Source organism: Lepidochelys olivacea (assembly GCF_965140295.1).
Source record: "Lepidochelys olivacea isolate rLepOli2 genome assembly, chromosome: 3".
NCBI classification, from domain to species: Eukaryota; Metazoa; Chordata; order Testudines; family Cheloniidae; genus Lepidochelys; species Lepidochelys olivacea.
In genome coordinates, this window is record NC_140413.1 from 75,787,029 (window position 1) to 75,810,662 (window position 23,634).

Here is a 23,634-nt window from a genome sequence, read left to right on the forward strand (position 1 = left end):
CAAAACCAAAACAAAACACAGAGAGGGAGATGCAGGATCTGCAGGAAAGCAGATAGAACTCCAGAAGCCAGAATACTTGGAATAAATTGGGTCTGCCTAAGTCTCAAGGGGAAAGGGGAGATGCTAAGCTTTAAGTAAAACAGATGCATATTGGTCTTTTGTTGTTTTAACCCTTTCTTCTCTGATTGCTATGTTCCTATGGATAAATAAATACTTTGTTTTGAAGAAACTGTTCTGAATCACTGTATTCACCAACTGGCCAAAGCTCCAGAAGGGAAGTCTCTTGCAGGGGTTAAACCCAGGTGGACCTGCTGAGGAAACACAGCTGGTAAACAGGGGTGCTCTTACCAACTTCAAGCACAAAAAGGACTATTAGAAGGAAAGGGATCTTTCTGGAACTTGAGCTAACATTCTAGAGCCCCTCCTGACAGTTATATTTAGCACACATGGGGTCAGATTCTTTTCCTATTAAAGTTAATGGCAAAACTTTCATAGACTGCAATGGGTACAGGGCTGGGTTCATATAGTACTTTTCACTTACCCCTCATCATTATGCAAGACACAAAATGAAGACACTGTCTGCTCTGAAGCTCCTACAACTGAACAGATGAAGGTGAAAATGCAAGGTGCAGTGGCAGAGGCATACACATAATCCACATTTTACAGATGGGAAACTGAGGCAGAGAGAATAAGATCAATATTTTCTAAAAGGTCAACTAATTTTGGGTGGGTGCTCACCCTAAGTAAACTAGGCCCTACTTTTCAAAGGTACTGATCAATGGTTAAAGTGGACTGAAACAGAAAGGGGCAGCCAAGGAAGAGCAGGAGGTCTAGGGGAGATTACACAGAAGAGAGGGAGATCCCCTCTGCTTTCAAGCAGAGGAGGGAAAGCACTTTAACCTGTGATCCTGGTCACCCATGCCGCAATTCCAGATGAAGTTAATAGGAGCTGTGCTTGATCTATACCTCAAAAATCTGGCTCAGGGGTACTGGTAGGGTGAAGAGATTCACCTTTGCACTATAGTCACTTTGTGCCAGTTACACTGGTGCAAAGTGGTTGCATAGCCCTACCAATGACATTTTCCAGTGCATCAGGGCCCTCTGCTAACTGTACCTTTTCAGAAGTTCTTAGTGCAGGGGACATTCTGGGGCAGGTGGGTATGGGCTGGAGAAAAGAGGATACAGACCAAGGGCAAGAGATAGTGTTGGCCAGAATGTTCCTATTCCCCAGTGACTCTGTGTTCTGAGGGATGACCTTGTCTTTTCCAAACTGGCCCCTAGTGACCAGGATGAATCTGCCCATAGCGAGGAACTCAAAAATTTAGACACCAAATATTAGTGGACACTAAGGAAAATGTGGGCCTAAGTGATTTACCCAAGGCCACACACAGTGCATCAGTGGCAGAGACAGGATTAGAACCCCGGGAATTCTTTGTTCCCCTTCCTGTGCTCAGGTCTCGAGGGGGCTGCCTCTAATGAACTCTATTGTTATCTGTTAAGCCTCATGTCCTTATATCCTTAAAAAATAGTATATGCTTCCATGATTTCTAGAACTTCACAACAAGCTCTGGTGAGGTCTTTTAACGCCAGCCTTTAACAGAATGTTTAAAAAAAATCCATAAAAATCACATATACAAGCCCTAGTACACAAGATACATGGTTATGGTACCCAGATATCAGCTTTCCATGGCACTGTTTGTCCCTCATTACTAAACATTTTCTTTAAATTATCTTGGCTACTCATTAAATATTATCAGCTACTTAGAACCAAAGGATAATTATGAGTTTAATGAAGCGTGTACCAGCTTGCTCAAGTCTAACATTTGTTTCTCTGCTGGGACTCCATTTTACTTTGCACTTATCCTTCAGCAAAGCTACTCTACAAAGTCACTTTGGCAATAAGAAGTATTTAATTAGATTAATGAATTTTTATCACCTCTCCTAGGGATTAGGCTTGTTAAATCCTGGCGACCAAAGAACAACAGATTTTTTATTACAAAATGTTTAGGGATGCATTGGTTGTGTTGCTGTGGCAGTCCTCGTAAGTCAGGCTGCTCTGGGCAGTTCTACCTTATATATCCCTGGGTAGGCTAGGGATATTTGGCAGGGATAACCTGTGCCTTCAGTTAAATCACAGAAATCGAAATGCAAATGAAGGCATAAGTACTGCAGACAGGGCTTCCAGCAGCTGACTTTATTCCAAAGTTTTCTGAGTCTTAGCTCCATGGGAGGATTAATGAATGGGTTCTTCACTGGTCCTTTAAAAAATAAAAATAACACTAATGTTATGAATTTGGTTTAGCATACAAGCTGAAGACTGAGGATACTGCAAAAGCTGATGAGATCATTTATTATTATGTGTATTATCATACAGTCTAGGAGCCCTAGTCATAGACTGGGACCCCATTGTGCTAGGCGCTGTACAATCACGGAACAAAATGATGGTCCCTGCTCCAAAAGAGTTTACAATCTAAATAATTTATAATATCATTCTAGATACACAAGATCAATGCGGGGAGCACATTTCTTTATGGAATATATGCCACCTGTCAGTGGTGGGTGGGTAGTCCCCACATTTACTGTAAATGCTGTAAAAATGCTTTGGGATCCATCAAATATACAGTACTATATTGTAATGATCTTAATACTTAGCTCCAACATATGGCTTGGCATTCTCAAAGCACTTTATAATATTAATTAATCCTTCAAACATTCCTGAAGAGTCGGTATATGAGTTATTAGGTCTGTGCAAACAGTTCACCTAGAAATCTGAACCCACTCCAAAACAAGTGAACCTCTGCCAGAGTTTAAAAATGGGGCATGAATCTGGGCTGATGCTTTTCACAAATTGAACTTACAGGGGATTGCTTTCACAATGCAAATCTTGAATCACTTGCTCAGGTCTAATCATTATCTCCATTTTACACATGAGGAAACTTAGGTTGCGATTTGTAGGAGGAGATTTGCAAAAGTGCCAAAGGGATTTAAGGGCATGTGTCCCAACGAAAGCCAGATGTGTGCTCCTAAGTCACTTTGGCACTTTTGAAAATCACCCTCTCAGTGACTTGCCTAAGGTAACAAACAAAGTTGGTGTTAGCACTGGGTTTAGGATTCGAGTGTTCCTGGCTTCCATTCCTGTACTCATACCATGTCAATTATTATTAGCACTCTGCATTTCCCATTACCATACCATATTGCCTCTTTCAGCATTGCCCAGCACCTACCAATAAAAGCTACATATAGTACTGGGTTTTTCCCTGCCAGACTCTGTACTACTTACTTATACACTACTTGTACACTAATCTTCCCCACAGCAGCAACTGTAGTCAGGCATTAATAGGAAACATTGCCTCTCCCTTGAGCAGAGCTGCCAATAGTCCCTTATTACAAGAGATGTCCCTTATTTTTTCATGTCTGTACAACAAGATCGGGAGTTGTCGAGTGCTGCAAACAAAGCAGCAAGAAATACCCCAGGCGAATGTAGGTGAGTGCTGCTTATTAATTATTATTATTATTGCTAATAATGACAATAATATCAGGAGGAGCGGTGGGCGGGGGTGCTAAGAAAACAATCCCTTAGTTTTGAAATATCACGCTGGCAACCCTATGCCTTGAGTGACTTAAGAGAGCCTGGGGCAGGAAGTCAGGCTAGTGGCAGCAACAATTCTAACAGTAAAATCCTTTTAAAATGACTGTTTGAAATAATAAAAAAGAAAATACAGTACTGATGCACAGCGGCAAATTTTCAAAGATAAGTCTGTGCAATTGTATGCATGCATTTGCAAAGGCATCCAATATATGATCGGCATGTGCATAACAGGTATTTGCACGTGACCTTTTAGACACCGAGCTGACTATGGGCATGAACAAATACCAAAACTGCCTGTGCACATTGAATCTCTTTGCACATACTCTAAGCACGATTAATGTGTGCATGCCTTTGTGTAGCCCTACCTTTACCAATGTCTCACTGGACTATCACAGGGGTGGCCAAACTGTGGCTTGTGAGCCGCATGTGGCTCTTTTACACTTAAAGTGCAGCTCCTAGAGCTCCCCAAACACCCCTATTCTCTGCCTACCAGAATTGTGGGAGGGTGAGCTGATGGTTTCTGCCCTGTGGTGGGGCGAGGGCCTTCTGCCAGGTATGACTGGTGCCTGCTAAGAATGGGGGGGGTCACAATTTAAAGGCTCAAAATCACACATCCCTTTTTCCCTCAGCAGCCCCTCCCTTCAACTCCCAGGTATTAGTTCTGCATGGAGAGGCAGCAGCAAACAGCTGGGAGCTGCAAGGCGGGGCCTTTGCTTTAGCTCCTCAGGGAGAGGCAGCTGCAAAAGCATGGGCTCTCCAAGCAGCTCCAAGCTGTTTACCACTGCCTCTCCACAAAGTGCAGCTCCCAGCACGCTGGCTCCAGCAGCTTCCATGCCAGGGAGGGGCCCTGGCGGCACCATGTGACTAAGCAGGGCCAGCAAATCCTGGCAAAAACCTGGGAGGGCACGTGACCCCATGTGTCCCCCTCCAACATTGCCTCTGGCTTCAGCCCCGTGAGGATGGAGGTCTCAGGGTGGGGCTGAAACCCCAAGCCCAGCAGTCGCGCCCCGGCTCTCAAACTTCTGAAGATTGTCATATGCGGCTCGGAGGGTCAGTAAGTTTGGCCACCCCTGGATTATTATAAGGAAGCAATAATTAAACTGTTCCATTAGGGGGAGTGAATGTTTATGGGCAGCTAAAATAAAAGGCAGTAATTGTATAGTCATTTGAACTTGTTAGTGAAGATTACTCTGTGCTAGTAATGCTAGGAGAGGAAGACAGAGTTAAGAGAACTAGAGTTTATCTGTATTCTGCAGAGTGCCTCTTAGTAATAAAGTCACCTTCCTCAGAAACCTTGTGCCCAAGAGTGAACTCTATTCACAGTTTAAAAGAGTCTTATATTGTGCCTGCATGAATAACAGTGAGTAATACTTGATTATAAAACTTTTCAAGATGAGGGACACAAAGGGGAAGGACAGAGAAGAGAAGCAATGAGTGGGAGGAAACAAAGTGAAAGGGGAATGTTAGTTAAAAACTTAGGAGACAAGCAGATCGCCCTAACACATACCAAGGGGGCTGTGGAAATGCAAAAGCTGGGATTTTCAAAGCAGTTCAGGGGATTTTTTTATTCACACATCTGCTATTTGTTCTAGAATAAGATGGGTGGCTGAATCTCCTGTACTGCTTTGAAAACCTCAAGCAAACGTATTTAAAGGAGTGATTTTTTAAAATAATTCCAGTCTTAAAATATAACATTAGAAGCGTCCTCCAAATTTCAGCATATTAGACACCAGAAAATTGTAGAATGCTGCTAAAATCATAATAGTCAGAAATTTAAAAAAAAACCCTATGATTGTGCCCAGCTCCTTTCCATGCCAGGATAGTTTTCCCCAACATACCAGCTATTTAAACCATTGCTATGTTTGATCTTTTTACTATCTGATACAGTGAATTAAATATTTCATCTGCTTCCAAATGGCTGTCTAGCCCAACTAGTTTCCTTTTTGCTTTTGCTTTTATTCGGTCATTAAAAACTCAATTTATAAATTCCACAGAAGGGTATGTATGGCTGGTCCGGAATGAAACTTCACCAACTCACTGACAAAATGACCCTTTCAATTTGTACCTGTACAAAGAGTTGAAGGTACACAGCCATTATCCTAGTTACACAGACATTGTTATGGTTAGTGGAACCTACCCATTTAGCTCTGCTCACGGACCAGGTAAAATCTGCATTCATTGACCCTGTGGGCATCCTTTGCTAACTGACTTTTTTCAGAATAGAATGCAGCCCCCATCATTTATTGAAGGAAGGAAGGAATAATGGAATGGTGTGGGAAAGAGAGGGAGGGGACAGAACAACACTTGAGCAAGTGGAGAAGTAGTAATAATGAGTACAGAATCTTGCAATCTGCTGGGCTATTAGTCAGGATTGTCAAAACTCTGCTACTGAGAATCTGGCCACAGCAGGGAAACAGGTCGGAGAAGAAGTGGAAACGAAAAAGAAGAAAAAACAAAAAGGAATAAGAGGCCCTAAAAGTGGGAACAAATGTGAAGTGCCAAAGCCTAAAACTCACATACCTAAGATAAGTTTCAGAGTAGCAGCCGTGTTAGTCTGTATTCGCAAAAAGAAAAGGAGTACTTGTGGCACCTTGGAGACTAACCAATTTATTTGAGCATAAGCTTTCGTGAGCTACAGCTCACTTCTTCCAATGAAGGGAGCTGTAGCTCACGAAAGCTTAACAGAGGTGCCACAAGTACTCCTTTTCTTTTTGCATATACCTAAGATAAAATGCTAGCTTTCATTTCTTTTATCTGCAGTTAAAAAGACACAGTTTAAAATAGCTGAGTGGTTGCCTTTGTGCTAATATCATTTAACACTGTGGTTTGAGTGGCAGGTCTGATTCATCAAGGAAGCGAGATCTATCCTGGTTCAGAAGGCTCTTCTTCACCTGGGAGACAGTTAAATGACTGAAGATTAAGAATCTGCTCTTGAAAACGAAGTCCAGTGTCAGACTACCCTCTGCTGGCCAAAAAAGTAGAAATACACAGACATGGGTATTTAGTTACTTTTTCCTATTTTCAACAATATCATCTGAACCCATTTATGATTTACAAGCCTAAGACATCTTTGCTAAAATTGCAAAGCATTTGCCACGATTAGATCTTTCACAGATTTTTACAAACCCATCCACAGTTACAGTTCAGTTTCAAGCTTATGATACCTGTCAAAACTTAATGTATCCTAATTTCTCTCAGCAAAAGTGCTACAGTTTATTTTCTTTATATTTTCTTTATATGAGTCAGTGTGGCCAAGAGGTAGAGGGGTTTAGTGCAATATGTGCATCTGGTTTATTAAATGCGCAGATTAATCAAGCAACTTTAGGTTTGCAAAGGCCAACACTCTAAATCAGGATATTTTATAAGTAAAGGTTTCTGATACACCAGAAAAGTTCGCAAAAAGAAAAGGAGGACTTGTGGCACCTTAGAGACTAACCAATTTATTTGAGCATAAGCTTTCGTGAGCTACAGCTCACTTCATCGGATGCTTATGCTCAAATAAATTGGTTAGTCTCTAAGGTGCCACAAGTCCTCCTTTTCTTTTTGCGAATACAGACTAACACGGCTGCTACTCGGAAACCAGAAAAGTTGTGAGTGATACAACTACTATCATATTGGGTCAAGGACTTGGAAGGAGTACTATTTTAGTGCAACTCACAGATACAAAATTAGTGTTAATACATGCACATCAGCAGAGCTGGAATCTAAATAAGAGATTTCCAGTTTCAAACTACACTACTGCTCAACCAGCACAAGGTATAAGTTCAGCATGTGTTTGCTTATGTTAGAAATAGAAAACAGAGCTTAGGAAACTTACAAAAGTGATGTGCATCTAAGGCACAACACTGGATGACCCAGACAAACCGGGAGTGTTAATTTGCTAGTAGCACGCATGTAGCACCTCTAGACTGTCCCACGAGGGAAGACTTAAGATTGTTTTTAGAATGTGCAATGTGATATTTTACCTATGTACATTTATTGAAGAAACTGGATGAAATGTGAGGATATTTAAATATTTATCTACCTTCCTACAACTGGTCATTTCACCTTATAAAATACTTAAGTAGCTTTTAACTGTAAGCTTCTCAGTACAGGGATCTTCTTTTTGTTCTGTGTATAGTGCCTAGCACAATGGGGTCCTGGTCTACAATTGAGTTTCCTAGGCTTCCTTGCAGTATCAATAATAATCACAATAATTAATACATGTGTGTTTCAATTTTAATGTTAAGTAACAAACCTGCTCAGTGGTTTGAGCATTGGCCTGCTAAACCCAGGGTTGTGAGTTCAATCCTTGAGGGGGCCATTTAGGGATTTGGGGTAAAAATTGGGGATTGGCCCTGCTTTGAGCAGGGGGTTGGAATAGATGACCTCCTGAGGTCCCTTCCAACCCTGATATTCTGTGATTCTATGAAACCTAAAAGTAACCAAGTTTTTCACCCAATTTCCTTTTTTGGAGACATTTCAGTTCAGGTTAGTAGGTTAATTTTTAATTCTCTGTAACTCAAAAATAGTTAGTTTTCTGACAAGTTTGCGGAAGAATTCTCCCTTGCCTTCAATTTTCAGGTCAAATGAAGTTTCCTAGCCATCATTATATGGGGACCTAAAAATGGAACCTAATTGCAACTTTAACTATGCTTCCATTATAATTCAGGAAGATTTCATTCCTCGAAACCAGACTGCAGTTTGCATAGTAATTTCTTAATAATAATTCAGTGTAATTTACTGTGAAATCATCAGGCATACTGTATGACGGTGCTATTGTGTATATATGCCAACTAAACTCGGACCAATATGGACAACACTGGAAGATACCAAACTTTGCCAGCTGAAATTGAAACTCTAACTAAAACCTATGCAGTCACCATATAAGTCACTTGAGTACCTAAAGCACAGGATAATTTTATTCTGTATCATAAGGGTACGTCCACTGTAGTATACAACATTTTGGATTTCCGCAACGGAATCTGTTATGCCTTTGTAAGAGCTGCACAGTGTGTATGCTAACTACTTTCTGCAAAGCCTTTGACAAACATATGAAGTTTAATTCAATATTGCCAGCTTCTGTTTTAGCAATAAAGTAATTTCAGCGTTATAAATCTTTCTGTTTATCTGTGCACTCACAGATAAAGAAGCATGATGGATATGTCATAATGTTATCTTTGTTGTTGCATATAGCATTTAATTTAATTTTACGTTATATGGCATTTATTTTATCAGTTATGATTAAACTAATTCTTCAAGCGACACATGGAAGATGACTGAAGGTGACCCATGCAGTCTCGTAGAATGTGGATCTGCATAGGCAACCCTTTCTATCCAGCTAAGATTGGAAAAGCCACTGAATATGCTTAGAGGGAAGGTCTAGACAGTGTCTAGGCTATCTGGCACTATTTGGGAGGGATTACAAAAAAAAAGAAAGGTAAAACTATAATCTAATTTTGAAAAATGAGGATTAAAGTTTCCATTATTCATGCTGTTTTCACTGTGTATGCTGAGGTAACTACATATGATTTTACTGAATGAAAATATGGGCCACATACAAAGCTTGTGTGGTGCATATAAATCCCCACAGGGTCTGTAATGAATGCAGGTTAGTGCCAAGTCAGTGTGTGGCTGGAAACCGTTTTAGGTTTTGAGCTGGTGTAAGAAGAAGAGATTGTTCCTTGCCATACTGTGGAGAACAAAACACATCCCAGAGATATAGCATGGCACCATGCAATATCTTCCTGCTTACCGTGTTCTAATGTGAGGATTCAACATGTGAGTTCCCAGCTTGCGGTGCTGATTGTTTATTTTCTCTGAGATTGCTTTAGTTTTACATATTTGGTAAATTGGTATTTTATAGGAGGGTTTTGTTGTTGTTTTTTTTGGGGGTGGGGGTGGGGTGGGGACTAGAAATGGAGAGTGAGTCAGTCCAGTCAATAATAAATAATGCAGATAGGGCTGCACGGCCCTTTACAGAGGCAATGACGGGGGCTTACTTTTAAATTAGAGATAACACAGCAAGTAGTGATGGCCTACAAAGATAGGGAAGAAGGAGAGTTTCAGTAATAAAAGATCCACATGACTTCATCTACATGTATCTTATTAGTTCCAGTGTTTACATAGCTGGACAGGTGCATCAGGAGTAGATGGATGAGAACCTAGCCAAAAGAAGGGAGTTTTGAAGAGAGATTTGAAGGAGAAGAGAAAGGTCATTTGAGGCACAGATAAGAAAGATGTGAGCAGTTTTGCTGCACCTATGCTATCAATAGTATATGTTCTAAGCAGACATGTTTTTAGCACTGGGTTAGATGACATGGTGGTTTACTCCAGAGTTTACACCACTGCTGAGGAGTGGTTCGCATTTTTCCTAGTTTAAGTGCAACCACAGAGGGAAGCTTGGACATGGGGTGAAACGAGGAATAGAGTCATAAATGCGAAGAGGAGACAAAAGGAGCAGCATAGTGAGAGAAACCGTTGAAGCATAAGGCTCAACAAGAGAGACTGATGGAAATAAGGGAAACAAATAAAAAGGCAACATTTTGGGTTTAGTCCCTTTTTACTGGACTAAAATCATACATACATAAATAAAACTATCCTGAGCTTTTGTGATTTGCAGGGCCACATTTTCAAAAGGCCTCTGGAAGGAGACTGGCTTACATGGGAGCAGTTACACATGCAACAGAGGTTCCCATTTTGTGTGCCTAAATCTAGGATTACATATTACCTGGAGAGGTGAGTCTGAGCTGCAGAGATTGGATCTGGACTTTCAGTGGGGCAGAGATCTGGGGGGGTTTCTTCAGGCCTACTTCTAGTTAAAGTATTAATATAGTTCAGAACTCCAGGAGGAACGTAGTCCTACAGAACCTTGCCATTTTCACTGATTCATATTTACCCTCTTTTAATGATGGTTCGCCATGCAGTCAAGTCTCTCATTCAGGCGTCCAGAATCAACCTTTTTGCCACTCTATCTATTGCTTGATCTCACTCATATTCCAGGCACTGATAGAGAGACTATGATTTTCCAAAAGTCATAGCTGGATGTCTTAACTAGGAGGCTTTTTCAACTTGTCGAACAAAATCTTACCACCAAGAATTTCCTGTTGGTTTTGTTCTATGATTAGGTGGGTTTTGCTGATTTAATTTTGGTATTTAGTGCCTATGTTATTATATTACTGTTCCCTGGGATGCACTTTCTGCTCCATTTCAATATGCCAAATGTGCATAATAACAAGGACAAACATTGGCTGGCAATAAGCAGACAAAAGGGGAAGATGGTTGATGGGCAGCAGGGTCCCAAGGAGAAGAAGTAGGTTTCTCAGTTGTCCGCACCTGACCCATTCAGGCACTGTGTGTTTTCTGGAATGCGAGACACAGACACTGGGTTAAATTTTGGCCCCGCCAAAGTCAATAGAAGTTTTGCCACTAACTTGAAGGGAGCTAGGATTTCACTTTTTGTTGTTTGCTGAGAGTATATGGCTGCTCTGAATCATTTTTCACTGTTGCATACTGCACCTAGAAGGGTTCTTACTAAACTTCCTAAAACAGGTCCTAGCTAGCTTGGAGCAATGGACAAGACCTGGTCCAAAACACTACTATTGCTGCTTGAGGACTGAAGGCAATGCTCCATAGAAGAAGAAAAGATGGTGGTGAATTAATGACTTAAAGAAATGCTACCTATTGCTATAATATAAATATCTAGTATCCTAGCCATTCTATAACTTTTTCTCATTTTATTTAGTGCCAGAAGACATGACCAATTATATGAATATTGGCAGTCGCAAGTGTCCAAAATCAGGAGCCAGGCCTCAAAACTCATAACGTTATAGAAAAATAATAAATTTGGGGTTCTTTTGTGTAGCCTTCAGTTTTCCAGCCTAACTAATAACCATGAGGTCTACAAACTTATTTTTTTCTTTTTAAATGAAAGCTGAGATATTCATGTCACAATATGACTCTAGGTACTCGGGCTCTGAGAAAAAACACTAATTTAATATTGCAACTGATGTCAGTATTTTGCACAGAGGCTGCCTAATTCACTTGACAAGCCTAGACTGACAGGTATATTCCATTTATTAAACAAGCAAACACTGCATGGAAAAGGACAAGTATACAAGTCTAGGCTGTTTTGAGCTCTCGGCCAGTCTCTTCGAGCTGTTAATGTTTTAAAATTTTCCCTTCTCCAAGCTAGTGCAGATTACCCTGCACGGTGTGGTTGGTGTTTACAGAACACACAAAAAAAGGCCAGTAGCCTGTGATGTCTTTGCCTGGTATTGATTCCTATTTCTTCTCTTTGTGTCTTCCAGAAAATAGCTGAGTCCCTGATATGGTCCAGCTTTTGTTTCTAATTTGTTTATGTGATTTATTTTAAAGACCTTCATCACCATGCTGTATAATAATTAAAAATGTTAAATATATTGTTGGGAGACTCTTTGTTTTGGTCCCTTATAATATAGATGTCCGAATGTGTGCACATATGCATGAAGAAAAAGCTTTACTTGCATCTGCAAAGCAGCTCTACAAAGTATGGGCTTGGCTATTGTAAGAGCCATAGCAAGCAAAGGAGGAATGGGGAAGACCTTGACCTCTAATAATCAGCGCACAGAAATAAACCTGTACAGACAGTGCAGTTGCTATTACAGCAGTTTTCCTGGAAGCCCTGAAAGATCTTTTAGACTAGAGCACAGGGTTAAGTGCAAGTGCAATCAGTGCTAATGAGGGTGTGACTGGCTGGCGTCTTTTCACAGTCTTTCAGCACTTTTGGATTTGGGGTTGGTTGGTTGGCTTTTCTATTGTTGTTTGTTTATTGGGAGAGTTTTTTGTGGGAGTCTGGATAAGTGCATTTTAAAAGGAACTCAGGGAGATTGCATAACCCAGGGGATTGGAAGTAAGATATAGAATTTTTCACCTTTATATCACTGGTTCAAATACAATCCAGATGTCTTTTCAGTAGTCACTGTGAAACTAGTTGGTGATCTCAATCCAGGACAAATGAAATTATTTGGTGTTCCCAGTCCAATCCCTGCTGGGCAGTTATTCATTGTGGCACTCTTGTTGGAAATCTTGTCAGATGCTTCAAAGACTGAATCAAGTCTAAATAAGATGGCATGAAGCTTAAACTACCTCTCACTTCTAGCACTGACTTGTGTATGTTATGGTTGAATGAATCCACTAGTGGATCTAGTGACTCTAGTGGTAGAGAACAGAAAGGGATTTTTTTTGTAATGAAAATGAGGAGGATTCTTTACTAAGGCTGCTGGACAAACAGATCCTGTAATTTTCTCTGGCTCTCTAGCTTCAAGACTGGCTAGCAGCCTATGCCAGCTAGTGTAATCACACAAGGTTTCCTTAAATTTTGGGCTTTATTTATAGTCATGGAACATTCAACTACTACATTGTACTAGGGAAGCTTGAGCTTCCACTGCCCATGTTATGCCTGTTCTGTGCACAGGTCTCCAGGTCTGTCAATCTGGCACTTTACATAAAGACTAAAATAATGTAGTTTTATGCTTTAAACAAACCATCATTTCTGGCACCATCATCCAGTTCCCAAAATTCAAGTTTCCATGGCTTTCTGAATCTTGCTTGCTTTAATGTGTGGTAACAGGGCACTGCACCTCTACCCTCAGAGGTGTTTATTATATATACTGTGAAGATTTATACAACAATCAACTGCTTCAGCATCCTGAATCATTCTAGCAACAGACAGTCTGTAAATAGGGAGGGGGCAGAAAACGTAAGCTGAAAATGGAGTTGCTCTAGCAAGTGAAATACTTAAAATAGGTGATGATCTTCACTTCTCAAAAGAGAAAGCTGACAACCTCCTCCATAAAGACATTCTGATGTTGTAAGGCAAGTTAGAGGAAAAGTAGCTACAATACAAAACGGGGCCTGGAAAAATGGAGGGCACAGAAGACGACTTTTCATCATTTCCTTTCCTTCCTATCAATACACTTGTGAAACACGGACCAAAACTAACATGGTGATGGTGCTGAATAAATAAAGTCCCACACAATTTTGGATCCCACTTCAAACACTACCAGTCTGTAATCAGCCCTCCTTAGAGACACAGGAACTACAGATGGTCAAAATAAAAACCCCAGGTCCTAAACGCTCACAGACTTAGGGGAAGTTAAGGCCCAGATATGAACTTCGTGGCTCAGGTTGACCTCTAACTAGTAGCCTCTTACTGAACCAAATCTAGGGACCCAGTACCCAGCTTAAGTAGCCATTTTGTGCTAGGTATTTCCAGCTAATAGTAACAGGACTGAGAAGAGAACAGAGCTGTTAGAGAGCTTATTCCTTCACTCTCCCACTTCCTGGTCCTTCTCGCATGAACAGAGAACAACAATACCCGAAGTCCAAAGGTACAAACAATTCGATGTTTATTGGGGTGAACTTCCAGCAAGCTCAAATACAAGTTCCTTTTTCCTTATTTTCGAATCCCAACTTACTTCCTGTTTGCCCCTAATTTATATAGTAATATTCTTAGCTATACCTTAACCAATCATTCTACTGAAATTTAACTAACCAATCCTAACATATTGTAACATGATTAGCTAACCAATTATATCCCACCACCTTAATTAGTTTACACCCAGCAAAATTAATTATACAGCAGACAGAAACAATCACAGAACCAGACAGAGACCATGCCAATAAACAATAGCAAAGTGGGAACTATAATGACAAAACAATACAGAAGTGAGGATTTCACAACTACATCTACAAAGACATAAGAGTTTCCCAGCTGTGTCTATTGATAAGTGAGTTCTTACCAGACAGAAAACTATCAACCTCAATTTCCTTTTACATCTTCTAGGCACTTCCCTTTCTCTGGAGGTGATAGGCACTATCAGGACAGGATTGTATTCCTAACAGCCCAATAGCACCTTCTTTCAATGTGACTACTTTGGAATGTGAGGATGTGACCGGTCGCTTCCCAGCTTATGGCTGCCTCTGTCGCTTAGCCAAAGGCCTTAGCCTAAGAACAGGGTCTCAGACTGTCACAGTAAGAGAGGGACCTTACACTGGCAGACAGTGATTTTGATTCTTTCTTTTATACCTCTAACTAGCCAAGTGATAAGAATACACCTAAATTCTTAAAGTACAGGCCTTTACAGACAGGCCGGAATATCTATATCCTAACAAGAGCCACTCCAGGGAGGCTACTTTGTGACAGATGTCAGTCACCTTGCTCAGTGCCTTTGTGGAAGGCATTCACACATTATGATGATGAGCGTGGTATCAAAATCTGAAGAGAAAAGAAGAGAATGAAGCTTTCTGTGCTTCCAACATTTCCTCCCTAGTTGGGCAGGAAGGGAAAGGACTGGATGATCCACACAGCACCAGGGATGGTCTAGGTTTCCTGCCCTGTTTCAACGCAGTGGGTTGGACTTGATGATCTGCTTTCCACCATACATTTCTATGATACTATGTAAGAAATCTGTCTTTACAGTTTATTATTATTATCATGCTATACTGCCAGGCTAGCTTCTTTTCCAGGTGCCAGAGCTTTTTTAGGCAGATGTGATCTGGGAGCCTTTCTGAGTCGAGGCCCACGCTGTCCATTCAGCCCTCCCAAACATTTCCAAAATGGCAACTGCTCTGGTCAGGCAACTGGCCTCTGTCTCATGATAAAGCAGCTGCTATTGACTGTTTTTAGGCCCCTGGCATAGAGGGTACATGCCCATCCACCTATTTTTTCCCCTCTCCTCATTTGCTCCAACCACATTCACCAGCTCAAAATGGCAGCATCCACAGCCTCTACTCCACCCAACCTCCTGCAGCAGGTTCTAATCATGAAAATGTTCATTTGTGTGAAATGCAAAAGCATATTGAGATAGTGGTTACAGGAAAAGAAATCTGGTTAGTGTTCTCAGTTTACAGGATGTAGACATGGAGACTGCATGCCCATAAAGGGACAAGGATTAAAGCTCCACTCTGAGGTATAAATGCCCTGTAACATGAATTATTACAGGAGAAGAGCTTTACCGTAGTGATAGCAAAACTCTTAATGTCCTTTGACAGGTTTGCATAGAGAAAAACTGGGAACAGTGCATGCTTCACACAATCATTGCAGAACCCTCAGTATTTTTCTCTACACTTTCACCATGTCTTCAGGGAAGATAAAGCAGAATCTCAGGCTACGAAATTGCTCTATTTTTGTCCAGACATTCTGAGGGATAGCTGCATGGTCATCCCCACCTCCCCCCAGGTATAGTTCACTACTTCCTTCCACTCCTGCAGCATGTCTGGGGGCGGGGACCATCTTAGCGCATAACTTTACAATATATTTCACTGGTCTGCCCTTTGGTTTTTTGAATAAGGCCATTCTCTGCTTCCTCATCACCCACCTCAGTGTAACAACATCAAGAGTCAGGACAGCCTAACGGGGATGTAGAGGGGATTTCTATCCAGCTTACACCAGATCTCACCTGCCGATCACTTCCAAGGCACAGCAAAACTGAAAGCCAGATTGTGAACATAATTTCTGATCCACTACCCACACCAACACCTACAGAGACTCCAAGGCACAACAGCAAAGCCAAAGACTGCACAGACAAAAATCCCAATACAGCTTTCCTCTCTGCTCACACCACTTACCATCTCAGAAGTCCCTCCAACCCCAAGACTGGGAAGAATCTCAGAGAGGGGGAGTCAGAAATGCATATAAAAATGCTAGCCTTGCTTCTCTGGAATATGAGCCATCACCACTTGTGGTTTTTTGTACTCCCACAGCTCACAGCACCTGCACTACCCCGACTCTCAAGGACAGGGCTTTTATCAATGGCTTAGCAGCTGGCTATCCTGAGAAGGAGAAAAAGCAAAACTTGTGATGAAATGTTTATTGATGTCATTTCAGAGTCTTCAGAAAACCCGAAAGTAGCGGAGAGGCGAAGGCCGTACATGAGGACAGAGAGGGAGACAGACAGAGCTCTCCAGAGAGCTCCTGGTGTGGCCAAGGACAGTATTGCCATGGCAAAAAGGCAGTATTGAAAACAACGGGGAGGTGCAGAGGCAACTGCTTGAGGCAACACAGAGCCAGAGTGCCCTGTTGCAGCATATGTTGCTGTTAGGGCAGCAGGCCATGCAGTGCTGTGAACCAACAACCAGACACATCATGCAGCCCCTGGACAATACAGACTACTAGGACCAGCAGCAACCCTTACCACTGTGCCTCCACAGCACTGCTCTCAGAAGCCTAAGTAATGTAAGAATTGCCAGAATGTTGCACTTCCCACCACCCATAAACAACACTGAACAGCTCACAATCCCATCCCCTCCCCTTCACTCCCCACCCACCCACACCTATCCTCTATGGGTTAACAGCTGGATGTACAGCTGCCAAGTTTCAGGCTTGAAAGTCAAAATAAGAGCAATAGCATCCTTGATAATATTGCCCCCTCTGTTTCCATTTTCTGCTGGATGCCTTGCTGGCTGCTCAAGCCACTGAGCAAGTCTCTGTGCCTCAGCCTTCCACCCATTGCTAAGGCTTTCTCCTTACTCTCACAAATGTAAGAGAGCTGCGTTAAGTGGTGGGACCTGAAGACATCCCGGGGTGGATTGGCGATCAGTCAGCAGGGTGGCCAACAGTGAGGTGCAGTGGACAGCCAGCAGGGCAGCCGGCAAGGTGGTTGGCCAGCAGGGTGGCCAGTGGAGAGGCGCTGAGCACCAATTGGCCAGCAGGATGGTCATGGAAAGGAGCAGCAAGCGAGTGCCCAGTCAGCGGAGCAAGTAGGTTGTCTTCTTACCCCTCCTTCCACTTAGGGTGGGAGGTGAACTCTACAGATGCACCTCTGAACTCTGGGCCTGTACTGGCCAAGAACAACAATTGTGAGTGGGGTGCAGAGAAGGGACAGGCACATTAAAGGGACTTTTGGTTGCTGGACTTAAGAACCTGAGGCAAAAGTGAACTACCCAATGTATTTGGGCTTTTGCTCATGGTTTTATGTTTATGAATCCTCCTTGCGGCATTTTCCCAAATTAATGACTTCCTGCCTTTTATTAAAAGTTTCTTTCCTACACTCAGACTCTGTGCTTGCAAGAGGGGAAGTATTGCCTCTCAGAGGCACCCGGTGGTGGTGTGTAAATGTCCTAGGTTACTGGGTGGGGGCTCGAGCCGGATTTGTGTTGTATTGTTGAAGAGGAACCCCTAGATGCTGAACCCTGCCCTTGTTGCTACCAAATCCAGTGGGCAGAAGGGTTACACAAATATTGTGCAAAATACAGTACGCTGCTATAATCTTTTACATGGATGTTTCCTGCTGCTTCCAGCCTATTCCACAGACAGTGCCACCTTCTTTTCAAACAGCCAAATGCACACGCCACCGTCACTCTGCAGCTACTGAGACGATAGTTAAACAGTTCCTCCCTTTTGTCCAAGTGGCCTGTGAATGGCTTTGTTAACCAGGAAAGCAGAGAATAAACTGGGTCTTCCAGGATTACTGGAGCAATCTCCACAGCATTAATATCCATAGTGTTTCTGGGGCAAACAGTCCTTTTTCCATTAAGGTAAATAGAGCTGAGTTCCAAAGGATCCTAGCATCATGGGCCCTTCCAAATCATCCTGCATTTGTGTCCATAAACCTGCCCCAGTCATCAACCAGCCCTTGAGGCACGACAGACAAATACCCATTTCTGTTTATAAATTCTGAGCCCTGATTGGTGTGCGGGACAAATAATAGACACCTGGGTCCCATCAACTGCCTCAATACAGCTTGAGACCCTCATGCATGCAAAGCCGTCAATATTCTCCTGAGCATTACCCAGCTTTATAACTCACTGCAACAGGACCTTTTCCATGGCATCACACACCTTCATGACAATAGCCTGAATGGTCGATCTCCCCACGCTGAACTGGTTCAGTATGGAGTGTAGCATTCAGGGTCAGCCAGCTTCCAGATGGCAATGGCGAGCGTGGGGCACAGCATGTTTGTATGCTGCCGCTGCAGCTTCAGAGTTAGTTCAACACATATCTTTAAAAGGGCTGCCTTCCCCATCCCAAAATTCTCTTGACACTGCTAGTCATTCCAGGTCTGCACAACAATCGTTTCCCACCACTCTGTGCTGGCTTCCTGAGCCCAGAAATGGCACTGCACAGTGTGAAAATGATCCTGAATGATCAATTGCTCAGGGTCTCCCTCTTCTTCCTCGTCCCGCTTCTGCCTTTGAAGGCTCTCCCGCTGCTGCTGCCACATTATCTCCTTAGTGGTGTGGTGGGCAGAGTTCAAACCCGAATTCATCCAGCTTTGAGTGCAAAATACAGACCAAGCAGCCTCTGCATATGCCCAGTTGCCAGCATAGCAGCACAGCGCTTTGGTGGGGCCGTACTGACCAACAGCAATTCAAAAATGACACTAGCACATCAAGAAAGAATAAATGGGGCAGAGCCACTGGAAACATGGGATTTTTTTTTTTTAATTTGTACCCACCTGGCTTCTGCTATGCATATCACAGTGTACAGTGAGAAAAATTCCAGCATGCACACTGCAGGCAGACAACTAAAGGCCACACATTTAGTAGACAGGAAGCCGCCGCCATGTGTACGTCATGCACATTGAAAGAGGGAGCACCATCCCATTTGCATGCTATTAGTGCAGCTTTAGTATTGAGCATTACCTCAAAGAAATGAGAATTAAAGCCCCCCATGTAGACAAGCACTTACTCCTTTTTCCTAGGCATGTAAGGTACACCAATTTAGACACCCTTACATGTTGGGGAGTGGGTGGCAGCAGGGAGTTTAAATTAAACCTGCTTCCACATCACCTCCGAAACTGACCCACTGTCTTTGTTTTCAAATCTAGAGTTTCTAAACTGTCGATCCAATTCATCCCTACATCTAGGTTGAAATTGGTCTCCTTCACTGAAATCAGTTACCTGATTACACTTCAAAGGGACTTTTGAAAGTTTATGAATGTAATGTTTCTTAAATTTAACAGGCACCTGTGAGGAGGAAAACTTTATATTCTGTTTTAACTGAGAAGGGCCCCAGGCACCTGGGTTTAAGAAGTGGTGTGACAAGAAATGAACATTGAATTTCCTTGACATATGCACAAGTGACACCTCAAATAAGTAGTAGAGCTTCATGAATTTAGCATAATCCTCATCCACAGCTGTAGACCCTACACTTGACAGTTCCAGAGTTGAACTGTGCCATGCTGGATAACACAATACAATGCCAGTACTATTCGTGTATTTTATTTTCAATCAGGAGAGAAAAAAAATCTCTTATTTCTCACTGCTTCCTTTTCATCAAAAGAGATTTTACTTCCTCATGGTTATATCTGATGTTTAAAATTTTGCCACGATTATCTTAAAAAACCCAACACACGGGGACACAGGAGGAAAAATGGAGAGATACAGAACAAAAGTGACGTGCTGGACTCAGTTTTCGAACATGGATGCCTGAATAAGACATCCATATCCAGAATCTGAAGCTAGATTCTGGCATGGTGTACAACGCATATAGTTTCCACTGATGTCAATGGGAACTATGCTTGTGCATATGAGGTCAGAATTTGGCCCCAAAGTACTTAAATCTATATTTACCTGTGTAAGATTTTGCTCCAGAGTACTGATCTAAGTATCCAGATGTAGGATTTGTGGGCCCTGTTAAAGTACTCATGTTTACTACAAGGTGCTCCCTTTTCAAAAAGGATTTAGTAAAATCTTCATTTTTTCTCACTCTCTTTACCTAAAGTATTTTTCAAAAGCTATATTTACAAGGCCCTCTTCTCTATTCTCATTCTTTTTGATCCATTCACCTCTTTTGATGCAAGTGATCAATCCCTGCTTCTCTCTTCCCAAGACTTCAGAGACTCTCTGCTCTCCTGTCACTCCAATCATCAAACTGTATGCTTCGTGGCTCAACTTCTTCCCTCCTCTCTAGCCATATTCCCCAGTTCTTTGTCCTCTGCTTTCTTCTGTTTCCCTCTAGATGCTATCCTTAGGTGACATCTATTCACATCACTAGTCGGCTGACTCACAACCCTGCTTCTCTGACCTCATCCCTTCGGTTATGTCTCTGGGATGTAGCTATGTTACAATTTAGAAATGTAAAGGTGCAGTACATGGAAAACTAAGTAGCTTGGCTGTGTGGAGAGGCAGCTGCCATTTTGGAAAGCGGGATTAGTTCAACATGCTACAGAAGAGACATGTGATCTGTCACCGAGGGCTTTTCTTGATTTGTTGCTTCCCTTAATCTAAAATAAAAATAATTCAAACTGAAAGTATATGATTGTTCTTTCTGTTTAAAAAATAGAATAGTTTCCTATAGTTCACTGTTTAATACCCTTCCTAGATGTCCCATCTCCAGTTCAAACTCAACATGGCAAAAAGTGAATTCCCTATCTTTCCTTCCTCTTGCTTTTCTGTCATTGTGGACAACCCTCCCACTCAGCTAAGCTAGTAACACACGTGTCATATTGGACTCCTTTATTATTATTCATATTTCAGTAGTGCCTACAGGCCCCCAGTCAAGGATCAGAGTCCCATTGAGCTAGGCGTTGTACACACACAATGAAAAGACAATCCCTTACCTAAAGAGCTCTAGTCTAGTCTTACATTTTAAAACTCTTCCCCCCACCCCCACCCCCATCCCATGTACAAGGCTGTCACTGAACACTGACAGTTCTTCATGTTCAACATTCATTGTTTTCTCTACAAAAGGTTCATCAATGCATTGGTCGTCTCTCATATTGTTTAATGCAACTTCCTCTCTGGCCTTCCAGTCTGTTTCAAAGAGTGTATCAAACCTCAGACTCTCTCTTACCCTAAGTCATTGGTATTTACATTGTAGATGTTTAAATTCAGAAATATACTGACAGTTCTGTTGTAGTGATACATGAATCTCAAAGACTCAGCAGTTTAACTTTTGGGTGCTTGTCACAGGATGCACTCACCGCTGAGGGCACCTTCTACTGTTTAGCTCTGACCATCCATTGCACCCTCCCTGGCAGTGTCTCTCCCATTGTCCTTTTACCCTGTAGACCCCTCTCACTCCAGGAACTGGCTCCTCCCTCCAGCCAGGTCACTATACATGTTCCCACCTTCCAGGGTTTCAAAGTCCTTCTTGACAAATGGGCTCAGGCAGCTTTCCTGCTCATTGCCCTGCCGGTGCCACTTCATCGGCGACTGGTAGGGGGACCCAGACCCACACTCTACTCCGTGTCCCAGCTCAGGGGCACTCTCATCAGCAGCCCAGGTTTGACCTACCCCATACCTCGTTGCTCTTTCCCCTGAGTATCCCCCTTCTCTGGGCTTGCCAAGCCACATTCCTCCTCCCAAGGAATAATTGTAGACAATTTGCTGCAAGCCCCAGATGCACCCCCCTTTTCCCAAGGAGTGACTGAGGACTCCTTCCCTCCAGCCCCCTTCTGTTGCCAGATTCCTGGTTTATGTAGGTTGCCTCCTCTTCCTGCCCAGCTGAGCCTGTTCTACTCAAATCCCTGCTCCCTGTCTCCTTCTCCAAGTGCAGCCTGGGCAGTTAATTGGCCCACTTTGCCATCTTAACCCTTCCGGCCCTGTGTGGGGTGAACACCCCATCACAGTACTGAATCTCTTTCGCCTGATTTTCAAAACTTGCTGAGAATCCACAGCTCCTTCTGACTTCAGTTAGAGTTGTGGGTGCTCTGCAACTTTGAAAAAAATCTGATCAATAGATTCTACAAATTTCAGAAAGAAATATCAAACAGCCAAGTTCTCTTGTGAAATTTTCAATACTTTCCTCTTCCACCTGGGCTAGAAACACCAGAAAGGGCAGCCTTTCTCCCCATATTCTGGAATTTTTGGCTCTAGTAAGAATCAAAATGTGTAAATGGGGTGTGAAAAATGAAAAATAGATGCATTTTTTAACATTAACCAAACTTACTGAAACCTCAAAAAAATCCATTTGGGATTGTTCTGAATGAAGGTTCAAGATGGTTTCTGTTTTAGCCCAAGTGCTTTCTTCATCCCTGTGCAGCTGAGGGAATTCAAAAGCACCTAACACGCGGTTGGTGATATGATATAATGCTGATTTATAATAATTGCATATTACTTAGTGTAAGGTTAGTTGTGACTCACTCGTCCAAAGCAGAGTCCAGTTACTCCTTTGGGGAAAAGGGTAAATCCACTTAATTTTGGCCAAGATTTGTCTGTGTGTGTGATCAGTTCCCACAAGAATGGTCGAGAAAACAATGTGGTAGGCTGGAAAATAAATGCTTGCTCCCAAGCCCACTGAAGTCAACGGGTATTTTTCCATTACTATCAATAGATGTTGGATCAGGCCCTAAATGAGGTGTCCGCTTTAAGATGCTTCCTGTCTAATAAAACATAGGCACACCATGTGACTCTGATGGCAGAATTTGGCCCTAAATCATCCTGTCACATCAGCTACACAGAGAAGTGCAATAATTCAAGTGGGTTATGACAGTCTGTTAAAGTGTGAGATAGCTCCTTTAAAAGGAAAAGAAAGCTACTAACCAGCGGTGTCAAAAAATAAGGTGATGAAAGAGAATGATCATGGAGGGTTTTTCACTCAGTTCTACAGCAACAAACTCTCCCAATCACAGAAGAGGACACCAGTATTCTAAGCACTTCTTTTTGTACATGATAAGTTGCCTCATGTAGTATAATCTTATTATTCAAAATCATTGCCTGAGGGAGCTCAGATACCATCGCAATTAGTGCATTATAAATATATAGATAGGTCAATTGATACCTTACCTACATCACAATATTGATTTAGAAGTATATTTAAAACACTGAGATTCCCCCTTATGAAAAGATCCCCTACAGACATACGAAGTATTATTCAATATTAGGGTTTCCTTTATTTCACTGAATGCCACTACTAACACAATAGGTGAGGTTGTAAAACACTTTCAGTTTCAACTCTTTGTTTTGATATCCTTACAACTAATTTTTTAAGTTGGCTTTTCTGTTTTTGGTCTTTTCTGAAAAGAACATGAGATAAAAAGAATGAGGACTATTTGTGGCACCTTAGAGATGAACAAATTTATTTGAGCATAAGCTTTCGTGGGCTAAAACCCACTTTATCGGATGCATGAAGAGGAAAATAC

The 23,634-nt window shown here is 42.2% G+C and overlaps 1 long non-coding RNA gene across 2 annotated transcripts in view; it reads right to left on the reverse strand.

Moving 5' to 3' along the window:
• Positions 1 to 16,301, reverse strand: part of LOC311518562 — a 61,212-nt gene extending 44,911 nt beyond the window's left edge. For both annotated transcript variants that reach the window (XR_014711021.1, XR_014711022.1), the window contains exon 1: positions 16,178 to 16,301. This is a non-coding gene — a long non-coding RNA (uncharacterized lncRNA). The remainder of the gene's footprint in view (positions 1 to 16,177) is intronic.
• Positions 16,302 to 23,634: the final 7,333 nt, after the last annotated feature.